The 17,096-nt window shown below is 49.8% G+C and overlaps 1 long non-coding RNA gene across 1 annotated transcript; it reads left to right on the forward strand.

Moving 5' to 3' along the window:
- The first annotated feature begins 196 nt into the window (after positions 1 to 196).
- Positions 197 to 5,329, forward strand: LOC135409300 (uncharacterized). The gene is made up of 3 exons (XR_010428140.1): positions 197 to 856; positions 3,807 to 3,872; positions 3,956 to 5,329. It is a non-coding gene; the product is annotated as an uncharacterized LOC135409300 (long non-coding RNA).
- The last annotated feature ends 11,767 nt before the right edge of the window (positions 5,330 to 17,096 follow it).

A 17,096-nucleotide genomic window follows, 5' to 3' on the forward strand; every position in this document is an offset into this window, starting at 1 on the left:
CCCTCCCTTCAGAACTTCCCACTCACTGCCCGGCCGGCATCCCATAATAATACCCACCCCTCCCGCCGGGAACATCCCATAATACTGTTCCCCCCCCGAGAAACATCCCATAATAGTCCCCCATGCTCGCACCCTTTCGCTCCGACATCCCATAATACTTGCCCCCCCCCCACATCCCATAATACTGCCCCTTCCCCCCCCGCCCCGCGCGGGACCCTGCGCGCCGGGGCAGGGCGCCCCCCGGCGGCGCGGCCCTGCGCGCGCGCCCCCCGGGGCTGCCATCCCATAATAGGCGGGTCCTCCTCCCGCGGGGAGCGCGCGGTGGAAGGGGGGGGGGAGGGCGCACTGTGAAGACCCCCCCCCAGAACATCCCATAATAGTCACACCCCGGGCGCGCACATCCCATAATAGTCACTCACACCACACCACACCCCCCGCGCCCAGGCAGGCATCCCATAATAGTCGCCGGGAGCCACCGTCCAGCCCGGCATCCCATAATACTCGCGGCCGCCCGCCCCGCACCCGCGGGGCTGCGCCGCCGCCCCCCGGCCCTGCCCGCCCCGCCTGGGGTCCCGGGGAGCGGGGCCCGCCGTGGCACCGCGCGCTGGCACCAGCCCCGGGCACAGGCTCTGGGCACCGCCCTCCCTCCCCCCCAGCCCCGGTCTCTGGCCCCGCTCGCTCCTCTGCCCCGGCCCACCGTGCCCGTCCCGCACGTTCTGCCCGCGGGGCCGCAGGACCCCTCTAGAGCTGTTCGTGCCCGGCGTGGGCACTGCCACTGCCAGCCTGTGTGTGGGGAGCCCGCGGTGACTTCAGTGCCCCTCCTGCAACACAAGGCCTCCTCCTCTCCTGGCTGCTGGTACCTGCAGAACTATTCGTACCCCAGGGATACACATTCTCCCAGGCAACTAGTGACAAGGGAGGTTTAGACTGGGCATCGGGAGGAATTTCTTCACAGAAGGGGTGATCAGATATTGGAATGGAGTGGCCGGGGAGGTGGTGGAGTCACCACCCCTGGAGCTGTTCAAGGAAGGACTAGGCGTGGGACTTAGTGCCATGTCTAGTTGACATGGTGGTGTTCTGTCATGGGTTGGACTTGATGATCTCAGAGGTCTTTTCCAACCTAATTGATTCTGTGATACGCAGCATGTCCCTGTATTCCATTGCTCCTTCTCACTCAGCTCCCCGTGGTGGCCCTCTACCAGGAAACTCATCGTTGCTTTGCACAGACATGAACGGTCCATAGGTATAAGTATACCCCGATTATGCACATGCAACTGTATCATTAATTTCCCATTAAACAAAATCACATCCCATAATGCCGCCTATCCTGTGTTGAGCATCTCTATAACTCTGTTAATCTCAACAAAGAGGCACAGTACTATCCATCTCTCCCGGTAAACACTTGGGTCTCCACAACTGCACTGATTGCTCCTCAAACCCTGCTCTGTCCTGCACCTGGTGGTGCATGTGCACATTTCATCCCACCACAGCGAAACATCCTGGAACATGAGTGGAGGATTTACTGTTACAGACTGCAACAAGTTATTTACAGATCCTGTAACACAACCTGTGCTTTGTCTGCTAAATCACACTGAAAATGTGTCCACACGTACACCGCTCATGCAGGTATTCCATAACACCATCCCATCACCTCGGCTGTGTGCTGAAGTGTCTCTAATTTCTGGCAAACTCTCCCACACCTGTATGTGTAGGCCCTGACCACCCACCTCCTCACACCAGCACCTCTCTGCTGAGATATCATCATGCTCCACCATCTCGTTCGCGTTCCCGTCTCCGCTGTGTGCTCCAGTGTGGTTCTGCAAACAAAATCCATGTGCAGCCACTCCACAGCACTTCCGTGCCCTCATTCCTGCCTTGCCAGCAAAGACGAGACTAATACGTCTCAAGAGGCTGTTGTGTTATCCACCTTCTTGCACATATAGAAATCCAACTACTCTTCCAATCATCAACAGCACTCACACCATGTTATCCCTGTACATATTTTTGCCTGGATGACGACAATGCTGTCAGCTGCATGGAGGAAAAGCAGTAGAAAAAGAGACGTGCTACTCTTCCACACATGCTATCCGTCCTCTGCACTGATCAAGCAGGCTATCCAGTGCTACAGAAACGTGGGGTGGATAACACCACCACCAAACTCACGTGGACCTCTGCAGGACTTTTCACTCCCTCTTTTGTGCATTGAACTTTTTGTTCGTAATCCTCTCTAATAGGAGCCAGGCGGACAGCCACGGCAAATTCCTATGCTGAGCAGTCCAGCCCCAGTCGGTGGCCGGCAGACTCCACATATGCCTCTTTTTTCCAGTGGCTTGGCCACAGGGTGAGAGGTACGATGTGAGTGAAGATCCCGCAAAGGGAGTTAGTTGCTGGAGCTATCTCTGAAGGTGATTTCCAACACTCCTGCTGGCAAGGTTATGGTCTGGAGAGAGCTGTTGTTACTGGTTAGGCAATGGGTACCCCAGTGCCTCGGTCACTAAAGCACCAAGCTTCCAAATGAACCACCACTTCCCTGAAATCTTTCCCTGCACGCACCTGAACACCTCTTTATCAGGCTTTTTAGTTTGTAACTAAGTTTCTTACTCAGCAGAAGCCTTAATTTTTACTCCAAAAAAAACCCCAAACATGATCATGATTTAGAGTGTTTTTATTGTTTATGGGGGCTGAGCAGATTACATAGATTCAAAAAAAAAAAAGAGACTTCTAAATGTTTTCCTTTGATGATAACACTGTGCGATAGATTTATTTGGCTGCTTTAAACCTGGAAGTTGCTGTACCTTACTGTGTTTTGATTACTTACCTGGTTTAATTGAAGCTTTTCAGTTTACAGCACTTGACTTTGGAAACAATTGCAGCAAGATCTGCAAAATATGATCTTCCATACCTGTGCTGGTGGGTGTCAATGGCCCAAACAACCCTCCAGCACACTTCCCTTGGGGAAAATGCCTGCAACATCCCTTGCTTTGGTGCTGCACCTGTGTTAAGAAAATCCAAACTAACCAGAGGGCCTTCCACACACCCCTGCCCAGCTCTGCTTCCAATGACAAGCAGGTGACGTGGGCTCTGTATTCCCACAGCAGCATGCTGAGGTGGCCTCTAAATTATTTCTGTACTTTTGTGCGTGGTCTGAGTGGTCTGACCTGAGGGGTCAGGTCCCTGCCTGGGGACCCAGGAGAGTTCTGCCCCATCTTCCTCCTCCTCACGGGCAGCCACCCCTGCCCAGGCTTTTATCAGGCTCACAGCTCTTTTCTCAGTTTCATTTTTGATAGAAACATGTTTCTCCAAGGTAAGAAGAAGAACAAAGTTTGTGACATTGTTTCACTCTGGAACTAGTGGATGGAGGCCAGTGACATCCTTACACTGTGTTTCAGTGCTGCACAGTGTGGGAGGCGACGGGGGGTGGGGGGTGGGGAAGAAACTCCAGAGCATTTTGGAAAGAGGGGAGGCTTTCCAGACTAGTGTGAACTGTTCATATGTGGGACACAGATAACAGACTATAAGCATGACGTGCTGGTGCTGCAGATAATGTGATCTGAATGGTCGGTTTATGGTCTCAGGTTATTTTTTGTCTGCTACTCTTACGTTCAATAAGGACGCACAGGTGCTAATGGATTTCGACACGGGGCTCTGTGATGCTACACTGTATTGCTTCTTTTGGGTGCTGGGATACAGATGTACTTCTGTCATCCTCATTTTTGCTGTTCTCCTGCTGAGGGTTGCTCTAGACTGGCTGTTATATCCATTCCGTCAAGTTACACACAACTAGTAACATGAAAAATATCTTTCAGCACCTGTGCAAAACTGGTATCACCTGAAGTATCCCTGAATGTCATGCTGTTCTGCAAAGGCTCCAGGTACATTTCACCTCTTCCTTTAACCTGGTTTTGACCATTTATAGTTAATGTGAATGGACTCACCCCTTGTGTTTTCCATTCAGCAGCCCTGTAGGCTCTCTGGATGGTATTGACTCTGAACTCGGGTTTTACTGCTTCTGTCGAAGAATCCTGAAGATCCCAGGATTTCTGAGAAGTCTTGCCCTTCTGGTTTTTTCCCTTTGGTAACACAGAAAATGTTGCCCTAGACAATTTTTGAGAGGGGAGGAGTATCAAACTCTGAGATAAGTAACTTTTAAATTAGTAAGAAACTGGTCCAAACTTTCACTCGATATCTGATTATTGTCCCAGTCTGTGTCTCTTCAACACCCATGCCACCCTCCCCCATTTTAAATTATCTTGTGAGAATTTGGCTAGTGTGAGAAACCCCAGCACCAGCAACTGTCCTGAATTCTGCATGTCTTCCCCAACACTACAAAGCTCTTTCCTCTGCCCAGGATACTCTTCTCCACTCCACAAAGTCTTCATGGCAAGCTAAGGAAATCTAAATGATTCATTTTCATTGTTCCTTTCTTCAATGGTCTCCCCTTCTATTTTATTTTTTTTTTTAAATTATTTAGTATTTTTCTTTCTTCCACAGAGAAGCAGCTTATTTAGCACAATGGAAGTATCATTACCTTGGTGTCAGACATGGAAGAAAATGACACAAGAAGAGACAAGAGCCCCTCCTGTCAGGTGCAAGGAACTGCTCCTGCAGCAAACAAACACCACTGGAACAAGAGGCAGAGAGAGACTCGCACACAGAGAATTTGGGAGCATACAATCAGAATAGGATCAAGAATCACTGAAGAGACCATGTGTGCTTCTTTTTTGAGAACAACATTCTACTGTCAATGGAGGATCGAGTCTCTAGGCAGCCACCTAGGTGAGGGCTGCCCATATGCCAGCGTGACTCTGCATCTACTTCCCGTTAGAGGAACAGCAGTTCAGACTTCGCTCGGCACTCGTCATGAGCCTCGTCTCCTGTTTTGCCAGGGGAAGGAGGGGGCAGGGTGAGTGTCGTGGCCGTGCAGCCAGAGCCGCACCGCGTCAGCCAGACGTGAACGGTGCAGGAGGCAGAGCTAGCAGCAGAGAACTGAGGCAGGCGGGGAGGCTGGGGGGTGAGATAGAGAAGATTGGGGGTTGCTCAGCCCCCTGGAAATCAGAACGGCTGATCTCTATCTCTGTGTGCTTCGCTGGTTTGCTTGCTTTAAAAAACATCACATACTTGGTACTGACACCTATAGCTAAGGTTACTCGATATTTTCCATCACAAGTCTGTTTTCAGTTACTCAGAACTTTGCCAGTCATCAGATATTCAGATTTGAATTTTCCATGTTTATTTTCACTTTTTTTCCCCCTGAAGATGGAGGCACTTAGTAAGATGTAAAAAACAAAGGTTATTTTGAAATTATAAAATTTTGACTTTGACACATTACCAGTCTTTTAACTTAGAATTATATATATAATAAATAACAAAAGCTGGAAGCAATACCTGAGAGTTAAGAATGCTTATTAGTTATCATTTTTACATTCCCATTTCTCTTAAGCGCTCTAGAGATGCCCTGTTCCCCTCCCCTCTCCATGAAACAAACAGTTGGATTCAGCCAGGGAAGGAGCCAGTGGTCTCAAAGGGGCTGCAACAACGACCCAGTGGGTTGAGCTGCCTGGACTGCAATTCTGTGACACCTATGTACCTATTTTTACTCCCTGTATCAAAGCTGGTGGATGCTGGCAAAAATCACTAACACCAAAACACATCTCTTGGGTTCAGTTAGCAGAAATACTGAAAAAACAAGCCGGGACAGAACTCTCCTTCATCTCCTACCTCCAGCTGGATCTGGGAGAGGCCTTTCTAGTGCTGCACCCAGCAACAACCTCAGGGAACAGTGCTAATTAGCCTGGAGGTTGCATTCCCCGTTCTGTTGGGTGTGAACCCCCCTGCTACTGAGCAGAGCTGATGGACTCGGGTTGGCTGGACCAGAGGAGACTTAAATCTCGATGGTGAAGCCTACTAAGTCACCCTGGGCTCCAAACCGGGCAGAGGTTTGCAGAGCTGCCGCAGTCACCTGTGTGGAGGTTTTCTCTCACCTCAGACAACCACCAGACGGGTACTTTGGGTCTGTGTCCCTGGAGCAGAAACCAATGATCGCATATCCCCTGCTCTGGGATGGACCGCGCAGGGATGGGTCTTGCTTTGTGCCATCTGTGTGCATGTCTCTTGAACCTGAAGTCGCCAGCTCAGAGCTTTGTGGCACTTCAACTTAGACGGCAAGTTTCTTCCCAAAAAAGATACACTTGGGACCAATGTTTAGGCGAGTCGTTGGGATGATCCACAGCCCCAGTCTGAAGGACTGTTTTTTTCCCTTCATCAACTACTTTGGGGACAGAATTTAGTGCGAGCAGGAGCCTGCAGCCTCGCCATGCTGGGGATCCGGCCGAGGGTTCCTATGGAACCCACGTGCAGTTGGCAACCAAGAACCCTTCCCCCGGTTTGTACCCCCGTGCCCGGTGCCTCACCCCTTCCCATCCTCCCGCCGCGCTGCCCCGGGGGGCGGCGGGGCTCGGGCGGCCCCACCCCGCATCCCATAATAGTTCACAAAGACGACTCCATCCCATAATAGCCACCCACGGGAAACGCTCCATGGCAACCACCCCCCACTCCACCCCCGCGCCATCCCATAATATCCTGCCGGCTTTATTGGTCCCGACTGCTGCGGGCAGGGGGGGCTGGGGCCGGACGGGGGCACCGCGGGGAGGTCCCGGCGGGCACCGCTGGAAGCCTGGCCGGGGCTACAGCCTCCCACCCGACAGCCCATAACAGCTCCCCCTCCCTCCCTCCTTTCGCCCGCTGCATCCCATAATATTTCCCAGGGAGGCAGCCCAGCTGTAAGGTAGAGCCATCCCATAATAGTCGCCCGGTCACACCACGCTGGGAATGGTGCCATCCCATAATGCTCTCGCCTCACGCCGGCTGCTGCGGGCCCTGCCATCCCATAATATCTGCCCGCTCCCACCCCCCCTCCCTTGTGGGGCATCCTCCTCATCCCATAATACTCCTCCCGGCGGCAGGAGCGCCTGCCATCCCATAATATGCCCTGCCACCCACCTGCCCCCCTCCGGTCGCGGGAGGCCTCGCCATCCCATAATAGTTAAGGCTCGCCCTCACTCCCCCCCACCCCCCCTCCCCCGCCGCAGAAGGGCCTCGCCATCCCATAATACCTGCCGCTCGCCATCCCATAATAGCCACGGCTCAGACCTGACCCTGTGGGCCAGACCTAGATGGCTTCGCTCGCTGGGGCTTGGCTTGCCTCTGCTCGGCTCAGGCTCAGGCTTAGGCTTGGCTCGGCTAAGTTTGGCCCCTCTCGGCTCAGCTGGGCTCAGTTTGGCATGGCTCGGCTGGTTTTTGTTGGTTTCAGCTGGGCTCAGCTCAGCTGGGCTTGGTCGGGTTTGACTGGGCTGGGCTCAGGCTCGGCTGGGCTCAGTGTGGCAGGCCCTGCTTGTCTGGGCATGGCTTCTGCTAGTCCGTGCTCCCCACCAGCCCCCACACATCTCCACCTCCTCTTTCCTGCCTGCCCTCCGCTGCCACCAAGCTGCCCTGCCCAGGCTTCGCCATCCAGCTCCGGGATGGCTTCACCCTCACCTGACAGCACTACCAGCACTGCCGCCCCAGCTGCCAGCCTCAGCCCCGCACCCCCAGAGCCCTGGTGCCTTCCCCACTCGTCCCTCGGTGTCCACCCCCCAGCCTGGGTGCTGCCCACCGGCCCGGCCACTGTTTAGTCAGCAGAGAAGCACAAAGCCGGAGCAAGCGCCGCATTGTGGTGCCCAACCACGGTCACGTGCCTGGTGCAGACTGAGCCCCTGCTGCCAGGGGGCCCAGGGCCACACTGGCATGGCCTTCGTGACCACTGAGCCCTGACCTAGTTTGCCGTTGGGAAGGCCTCCTGCTCCTCGCCCCCGGCCACCGTGTGCTGTGTTCCGATCGGCTCACGGGAAGCTTTGCTATCTGCTTGCATCTGCGTTATCGCCCGTCTGCTATGGAAGATAACTTTGCATCTTGCCCTCCGCTCACATGAGTGCAGTTATTTTATGTTTGAAGGCAATTTTTACCATTGTCTTTGGGTTTTGCTTTCATTCTCATCCCTGCTTTTGTGCCCCGATTGGATTTAGTGCTAGTTATTGGCTCTTGGGAGCCTTTCTGAGCTGCTCGGTTGTTTCACTGGGCGTATTCACTACCCGTCCTTGCAATTACAGCTCAGCACTTGCAACGTTTATTTCTTGTTTAAGCCAGCAAAAGTGTCCCGATTTCTAAGGGAAGAATAGCAAGTGTAAGCCCCAGAAGCAGAAATAACGTGTAAAAGGCTGATATGCAGAAAAGAACCAAAACCCCCATAATTTCCCACACTCTGAATGGAAGCTACAAGATGATAGACTTTGTGGATTAAAAGGTGGGCTGGGAAATAGTAATACATGGTGACAAGGGAATGAGGTGTTTCCTCGTAGGGCGGGGTGCAGCAAAGACACTTGCAACTGTTCAGTCAGATCCCGGCAGAACATGCAAAAGGATGAGGTTTCAGAGAAGCAGCAGCAAGTTTGGACACTGCTGCAAGGAAGGGCGGGAAGCATTCTGTTTTCCCTGCAAGAAACCCACAGCTGCTGCTGTTTCCAGGTGGAAGGCTCTCCATCGCACCTCATCCTGGTGAAGCTAGAGAAGGGACGTTCCAGGAGCACAGCCCGTGGCTGTGTGCCCGCCGGCAGGCCCAGCAGTGGTCACCGTCACTGTCACTACTGGCGAGGTGTGGTCCCTTTGTCTGATGGCTTTCTGGCAGCAGATGGAGGAGCCCTCTTTGCAAACTTCGTGTTTCACAGGGAGTCCCCCTGTGGCAGATCTGTTTAACAGGGAAAGCGTCTGCAGGGGAGTGCAAGGCGTCGGAGAATGGAGCCTGCAAAGTGCTGTTTCATTCTGCCTGTCAAACATTTTGTTTGCGGATGATCTTCTGGCACTGGGGAGAAACAACCAAGGGAACATGCACAGCACTCTGCTGGCTGGGAGAAGGAGCTCTGGACTCGGAGCCTGGAAGCACTTTTGTCAGTTCTTCCCACTCGCTGTTTTTCAGGTTTCTGTGCACTTAGGCAGCCACTAAGTAGATCTGCAGCCTGTGTCCTCGGGAAGATACCTGTTTGTCTTCTCTTTTACATAGAGAGTAGCTGAAGGGCCAAGTGAGATCATGCCAGGCTGAGCTAGTGTAGAGCTAGTTTGCAGCGTACGATTCGTACTGTACCATCTGCACGTGACGTGTTTAAAGCAATGTTACATCTGTTTAGTAAAACATGAAGAATGCCTAATGCAGAGGAGGAACTTAAACTGCTCCAAGTCTGGTTTTAATTGGATAGATCCGTGATTTGGGCATGTGCTTAATGGAAATCCATCACAGTTTGGGTACTCCTGTCCCCTGGCCATTCACTACTGACCTCCTGCAGTAGATGTTGCTCCTCTCTAGGCTCTGGTGACAGAGTAGATGTGGCTGCTTGCTGCCTGTTCCACTGTGAAGTCCAGCACTTCACACCACAACAGCTGTAGGAGGAGGGCTGACCTAAGGGAGGTGGTCTGACCTCAACAGCTGTGGGTGAACCCAACTGGGACATCCCACATTTCAGGGCCTGCCTGCCCTGCCAGCAGCCATTTCCTCCTCTCCTCCTGTTCTCCTCAGCCACCATGGCAGGTCCTGCACCGTGCAGCCTCTGTCATCTTGCACCTTTCACAGGCAAAACAGGGCGACTGCTGCAGCCAGGCTGCTGTCCCAGAGAGCAGGAGCCATATTTCTGCAGGAGCAGTATTTCTGCAGGAGCAATAGCTGCCACTTGGCGCCTGCGTGCTGTGAGCGGGCACAGGAGCTCCTGGGCAGCGAGCCACATCAGCCTGCAGGCTCTCAGTTTGATTGCACGCAGTGAACAGGTGCCTCATCCTCTACTTTAAGAACACACCAGATTTAATTATACCACTTCAAAATGTTCCATCTTAGGTGAGGCTTTGAACATGTCCACATTAGCTGTGTATAGAGGTGTGACAAGGCTGTTTTAAATGGATTTACCACTGGTGACACTGCTAACAGAACAACCATATTCTGGAAAACTCCAGGTTTCACTTTTTACTCTCTCTTTCCAAAGAAATATTGCAGGCTTTATGTGTGAATTGCTGCTTCCAGCTATCAGGCCTCATTTCTGCATCTGCCTTGCAATTCAGACAAAGCTTCTGAAAAGGCATGATCTATAGCAAAGCAAGTGCTATACTCCTGCCTTATTCTGAAGCCACTAGGGACAGTGATGTGACTGATCCCAGAGTGGCAATTTCAAACTGGAGGTTTTTACAAGGAGAAAGTTACCAGCAGAGCTGGAATTAGACTGGGCATTCCCACTCTAAACCATTCATTTGCTTATAGTTTTTATGATTGGAGCTGAAATTTTCCGTTCTGGCTGTCTGCCTATGTCTGACTTTTTTCTTATTTTTCTTTTCTCTTTAAATATGGTTTCAGCCTGAATATTGAATCTATTGGGGGGAAAAAAAAGGCAGAGGAAAACATTTTGGTTTTGAACATTAACGTGTATGTTAAAAAGAACAGTCTTTTGCCCAACTGCTTTGGAGGAGGAAGCTGAAGCCTACGAAGGAGAGCTGTCCATGCGTCAGAGCTACACTACTCACTACTCACTATTCCCAGAAAAATCCATGCCAAATTTTGATAAATGATTAAAAAAAAAAATCTATTTCACACATGCTCTATAGGGACACTGGAGACTTTCACTGTGCAGTTCTTCCAAGATCTACTGTCACCACTGCCTCACAAAGGTGGGATAAGGTTGTGTGCATACTGTAGGAATGTGGGAACGCCAGCCATCTTCTGCAAGCACCCAGCTACTGCTGACTGCTCTGGGACAGGCAGGGGAAAGGAGGAGCAGCTGAGGGAAAGGAGGAGAGCAAATCACTTGGGGAAGGAAAGCCCAAAGGATAGATGAGGGCAAGGAGCGTAATGATACTAGAACTGGTGTGGGAAAAAAGACAGAAGGATTTGCTGGAAAACAAAGGGATGGAAATGGGAGAAAAGAACCTTGACTGTCTGCATAACACAACTAGATTGAAAATTGGAGCACATGGGGTTATGAAAGTGAAGAGTGATAGCTGTAGTGGAAGTGGGGCCTAGAGAGAGGGAACACTAGGACAAGTTAAACAAGCAAGCAGTTAGTCTTGGGAGCTGTGGAGAAAGCAGGTGTATTTGAGCCAGTGCAATGAAGAGAAAAAGGAGAGCTAAAAGTGATAGGAGGGTTATAACAACACTGGGCCCAGAGAAAGGAAAGAACAAGCTGTGCTAGTCTCATTGAGGAACCAAAGAGCCAGAAGAGCACTCAGATAACTGAGCAAGAAGTCTTGAGGCAGGAGGGTAGGCAAGGAGCCGACTAAGCAATAACGTCTGCCTGTTCAGATCCGGTCCTTACACTTGTTCTGGGGGCATAAGCAGACCTGCAGGTTCCTGCATCTCATCATTCTTGAGTCATGATTCAGGAATGCTGAGACTGGTAGCACTGCTATCCTGAAGTGCTAAAGGAGAGGAAGAGAAAGAAAAAAAACAGAATAAGAGGGAGGGAATTCTACAACAGCTTCTGAGCTGCCATACTTCACATGAAAAAAAACCACAAATGAGTTGCTCTTAAAAAAGGGTCTATCTCCTTCACCAGCTCATACATGACATCCTGAGACCATGTTATGGGCAAAACCCCCATCCCTCCTGGTCCTCACATCCTCATTCATTCCCTTTCCAGACTCCTTGATAATTTCACAGAGACTGGACAAAAGTGAATGAAGGCTGTCTATTTTGAAGTCTGTGGCTAACAAATCTTGCTTTTCAGGTGCTCTTTTTTTTTGGTTTTGGAGGGGGATGTGGAGTTAGCAGGCCAGATAGAAAGCTCTTCATATATAAAAAGGGAAAGCTCTTCATATATACAGATCTGTGCTGTACCTCTTCCTATGTTCTCTGCCTACTTCCCCTTATGGTTACCATACCTGTCCTTCATACTTGCTGCCCAGGCTGTAGGAGCTTTCACCAGAACTGCTGATGGGGCAGGAAACAGGGATGCCAGATCTGGACGTGGTCCATCCAAAACCTGTTGGAAGCTGTGATTCTTCTCCTTTACCCATCCTCTTCAGAATCTGTGAAGCCGTGGAGGGTGAAGTGGAACAGGCTAAGAGTGACTGGGTCCATATGTGGTGTGCCATTCCCAAACATTTGTCTCTTTCTACAGCAATACCTGGTATGTTTGCTGACAGATGCAGTCCCCTAGACTTGAAGTAGAAACAAGGATGGCATTAAGAAACTCCCCAGAGCAACACATAGGGACAATGTCAGACGTTAAAGTTAGTCTTCAAGTCTTACCATATTTTTAAAAACAATTCTTTAGTCAGTAGCCAAATAAACTCCACCAGACACCCAAAACAAGGATATCGCACCTTTCCAACAAAGTTTCTAGTTTACCCTGCAGTAGTTACATGCACAGGCAAGTGGAATATCTCTTTTTGTAATCTGACCCCTTTTATGGATGCTTCCCCTCCCCCCCTCCCCCTGCCTCGGAGAAGTGTGGAAGCAACAAAATATAAGAAAGAGATGCTGACTTTCCTTGACCAGATTTCTCTTCAAAATTATAGCATGGAAATAATTCCCTAATCTATTTGGGGAAGGAACTTGAGATGTATTTGATGCAGGCTTGGTGCAGGACAAGGAGTATCAACTGGCACTCGCGAGTTACGTGAGATCAGCAAGCTGCAAGCTCCAAATGGCTGCAGGTTCAGACACAAGCAAAGCCCCATCTCAGCTTCCAAAAGCATCCATCACTGTGGCATGAGTCCAAAGAGCTGAAACAAAAGGCCATTCTGGACATTTTCCCTGGCATCCAAGCACAGAGCCAGTGCTATGAACATCCTGTGTTATTGGTTGGGTCACTGTGCTGCAGACAACTTGAAATATTCCTCTGGTGAGGAGAAGCACAGGCATTTCCTCCAGGAGGTCTCAGAGCCTTTCCTATTTCTTTCAGGTGTTGTTGCAGCCTGACGTCTTATAGGCAGCCCTGACAATTTGAAACATAAAGCAGGACAACTCCCCTCCACAGCACTCGGCTGCTTCCAGAAGCTCTGCATGGGTAAGAGCTGTCTGTCAAGCTCTGAGATTCCCCACCCACCGCCCCGCTCACCCTGACAGGGAGGAAAAGCAGTACAAAGCTCAGACAGATCAAACCGTCAGCGCTAAGGAGGTTATTTCTCAGGACCACTAACACTATCTCTGTGCAAAATACAAACCAATGGGAAACTTTTTTTTAAAAATTGCTTTTTACTTTTTTAAATTAGTGAAGACCACCCCCTACAGAGGAATATGGAAGTCAACCCAAGGACAAAAGCTGAAGTGGGAAGAAAGGCAGGCACAATCAGCTTCATCCCATGTTTTGGTGTCCTGGGAAATTGCTCTCCCAGATGAATTGCATTTTTGGTGCAAAGTGCTTCAGGTTTTTGGAAGAGAGTAGTTTTTCTTAGTACTTTCAGATTGCATGTCCAGAAAATGACATGAGGAAGGATAGCATGGAGGGAGCAGAGTAGCACAGGGTCAGGTTTGAAGAAAGCAAACCAGGGAATGGTATCTATGACGGGCCCTCAAAAGCTTCAAAAATAGCTCAAGTGATGAGCCCTTTGAAACACTGATGTCACCCTGCCTGTGGCAATGATCCACTTACCAGACCGACGATATATTGTACTGGCAGTTACTCTGAAACAGTTAAAGTCAATAAATACCATTTCTAAATTAAGTAGCCAGACAATTTTCCTACTGCTTCTCCTATATTTAATTCTTCCTTGTCCAGTAAGTGACGTTGTCTCACCCATGGCTATACCTTTCCCTCACCACTAGAAAGTACAAAGTGCAGAATGACAGAATGACCTATGTCACTTTTTTGTCTGTCTTACCCTTTTACTTTCTAAATTTCTCATTCATATTACCTCTGACTAAGATGTCATTTTCCTGTTGATTACAGCCCTGGGCTGTTTGTCTAGGTAATAAACTTCATGCCACCAAAAACCAGATCCACTAGTAATTTTCTATCACTTGTGTTTCTTCCCAACTAATTCCCTACATCACTTCCCTCCTCTTTCGGATCAAAAGCACCAAGTGTGCTTGTTGGTGGTTCATGTTATGCTCCAGATGTGCAAATAAGGCAACCAGGTCAAGAAGACAACCTCCAATTCCCAGGCCACCCTTTGCAAAATGCCTCCAAACCAAGCTGGTTTGTGACAGTGCCGATCCTTTCCCAGCCTAAAAATTCTCACCAGTAATTTTGGCAAGTGCTAATGAGGCATCCTTACTGCAGGATGTCTCCCTCACATCTCGCAGTTGCAAGGTCTCTCATAGCACCCAGATGCAGGTCTCCCATAGTGTGTGTGTTCCCCTGCCACCCTCTGGCTCTGCATCCTTCTGGGCAGAGTGTGATGCTTTCAGCAGGTGTACTGCAGGGTCTGCTGTCCCTCAGCCATAGGAGAACATTTCCCCAACAGTTCTTTTTTTTTGTTTGTTTTGTTTTTTTAACCTCTCTGTCCCCTCTGAATAGGCTGTAACTGGGGACTCAAGCATGCTGAAATTATGCAAATTGTCCCACCGGGTTTTTGTAATGCTAATTATATCAAATGCATGCTCATCAACGAGAATGTCTAATTCTCCTTGCTCATTATTTAGATGTCACATGCTGATATAGAAACATCTAAAAAACTTAATCTGATCACAACACAGTGTTTGTGAACCCCTTGCCACCACCTTTGCAACCCCTGCCTCTGTCCCAGGTGATCCTGGGCACCAGCACATGCAAGAAATTGTCCCCAAAAGCCACCACTCCTTTGGTCCTTCCTATAGAGGCTCTTGTCGTGAGTCTTTGGTGTTTGGTTCACCGAATTGCTTAGGTCTTGTATTTGTGACTGACATCAGCAGGACAGACACAATGGATATGTGTTATGTAGCACTCTGAAAAGTGACGTCCGAAGTAGTTCAGAACATACATCTGAGCTACTAAGTTTCCTGCCTATAAAATAGCAGTAACACTGTGTCGGCTAATGGGCCTCTTGAGGAAGAAGTTAATTCAAATTTATGAAGCCATTGGATGCAGGGATGATAAATACTACAGAAAAGCTGAAGATCAGTAGCCCTGTTTGCAGAATGGAGTTCAGATATGTGCAGTAGATAGCTGATGGATTTGTTATACGGCACGCAGAAAAAAAAAAAAAAGGAGGAAAAATAGCAAATAGCTACTTTTTTTTCTCTTTCTGTGAGCGATGCTCTTCCTACACGGGGAACAAAGAAAGGACTTTGTCAGGAAAACAATCTGTCATTGCGTAACCAAGGACAACCGTGGCACCTATGCACAAGGAGCCCACAAGGAGAAAAATAAGTCTGGCATTTCTGAACTCAGAGAGCAGGGCTGCGACACCTTCGGTGGGGGTGTGTTTTCATTTATCGCAGTGCTGCCCTGAATGTGTAAGTTCAACATTTACCAGGCTCCAAACAGGTAAACACTGAGCCATGTAATGGGCAAGATTACTTCCAAATCCATTTATTGTCGTTGCTTCTCCGACCTCGTACCGGGATGTTGCTATCCTGGCTACAAAATTAACTCTCTCTCTCCCCCTACTCCCAAGGAAGAAGCACTCACACCTTTATTTCCTTCGGTTATTACCATTCTCTTTTCTTCTTTCCAAATTGCCTTTTTTTTTTTTCCCCCCCCCAAAGGCTGAAAGGAGCTGCTTTGCCCCGGTGCATCTCGGAGGGGGCCAGTGCTGAAGGGAGCGGAGCCCCGGGTCCTCCCCGAAGGCGCCGAGGGCCGCGTTCCCGGAGCCCCCCGACAGGGGTCCCGCCGGTCCGGCCCCGAGGCACCGCCGGGGGCCGCTGTTGGCCGCGGAGAGCGCGGGGAGCGACGGCGGCAGCGGGGCGGGAGCGGAGCCTCCTTTGCCCGACTCAGCACCGCCCCCCTTTTTTTTTTTTTTTTTTTTACTTCCCACAGTCAGAAACGCTCTTTCATCATCACTTTGAGGTGAAGAGTTTGATCTTCTCCCCACACCCCTTACCCTCCTGAGTGAAAAGTACTTCCTTGTTCCCTCGTATTATAGGGGCTGAAGTGGAGAGTGATGCCCGGGCTTCAGGCGGCAGTGTTAGAAGGGCAGGGAGGTTTTACAGCTAGCATGGAAGCCTTGTCACTGTCTGAGCCAGATAGCTAAAGCAGTGGTAGCTACGTCTGGCTTTAGCACGTCCAAACTGTCTACCAACCACAAACAAAATCAGCATATCAGGTTCTTCCATGACATTACACTATTTCTTCTTGTTTTCTTTGGGAGCCCTTAGTGATCACTGTCTTGCTGTGCAGGGTGCTATGCAAGCCAAACAAAAAAGTGATCCACACCCAAAGATATCTCCCAGCATAAGAGCAGAGACAGCGTATGACACAGAAATGTGGGAAACTGCAAGGAAGCCCTGAGATGGTTTTGGTCAGCGGGATGTACAGCAGTATATCAGCACAGTGGCAGCCTGGCCTCTGCCGAGATGCTGTGAGCATTGCAGAATACACGAGTTTGCAAGAAAGGCTTCAAAAGCAATGCATGAAATGTGGAGCTTTTACGGCGCTCAGCCACAGGATCAAGGACTCTGCAGTTGGAAGGCAGGCAGGGCACGTAAAGTGTAATCCAAGTGATAACAACTCCAGGGGGGAAAGATAATGAAGAAGCTGAAAAAATGATTGGGGTATGAGATCAGCATCTAAAACACAAGGTCAGAGAACCATACAATTATTTAGGTTGGAAGGACCTCTGGAGGACATCCATTTCAGCTCCCAGTGACTGGGGGAGAGTGGAATGCAGGGGTTAGCCTCCCAAACTCAGAGCAGGCACTGCTTAAGTTGCTCGGGGCATTTTGTAATACAAAATACATGTTTTGTTGGAGGAATACATCAAGCGTTGGGAAGCACACAGCCAGTATGTGGTGGAAGGAATACAAACAGTAACAAAAGCAATTTGAAGATAAAGTCTGGCTTTTTCTGGGACTTCTGGAACATCTTTTCAAGCTGACTTACAGAACTCAGAACATCAGAGGGTTTCTGGAAAGTATAAAATACATTTAAGATTATGATTAATAGTCATAA

This window comes from Pseudopipra pipra, chromosome 2 (genome assembly GCF_036250125.1).
Source record: "Pseudopipra pipra isolate bDixPip1 chromosome 2, bDixPip1.hap1, whole genome shotgun sequence".
NCBI lineage: Eukaryota > Metazoa > Chordata > Aves > Passeriformes > Pipridae > Pseudopipra > Pseudopipra pipra.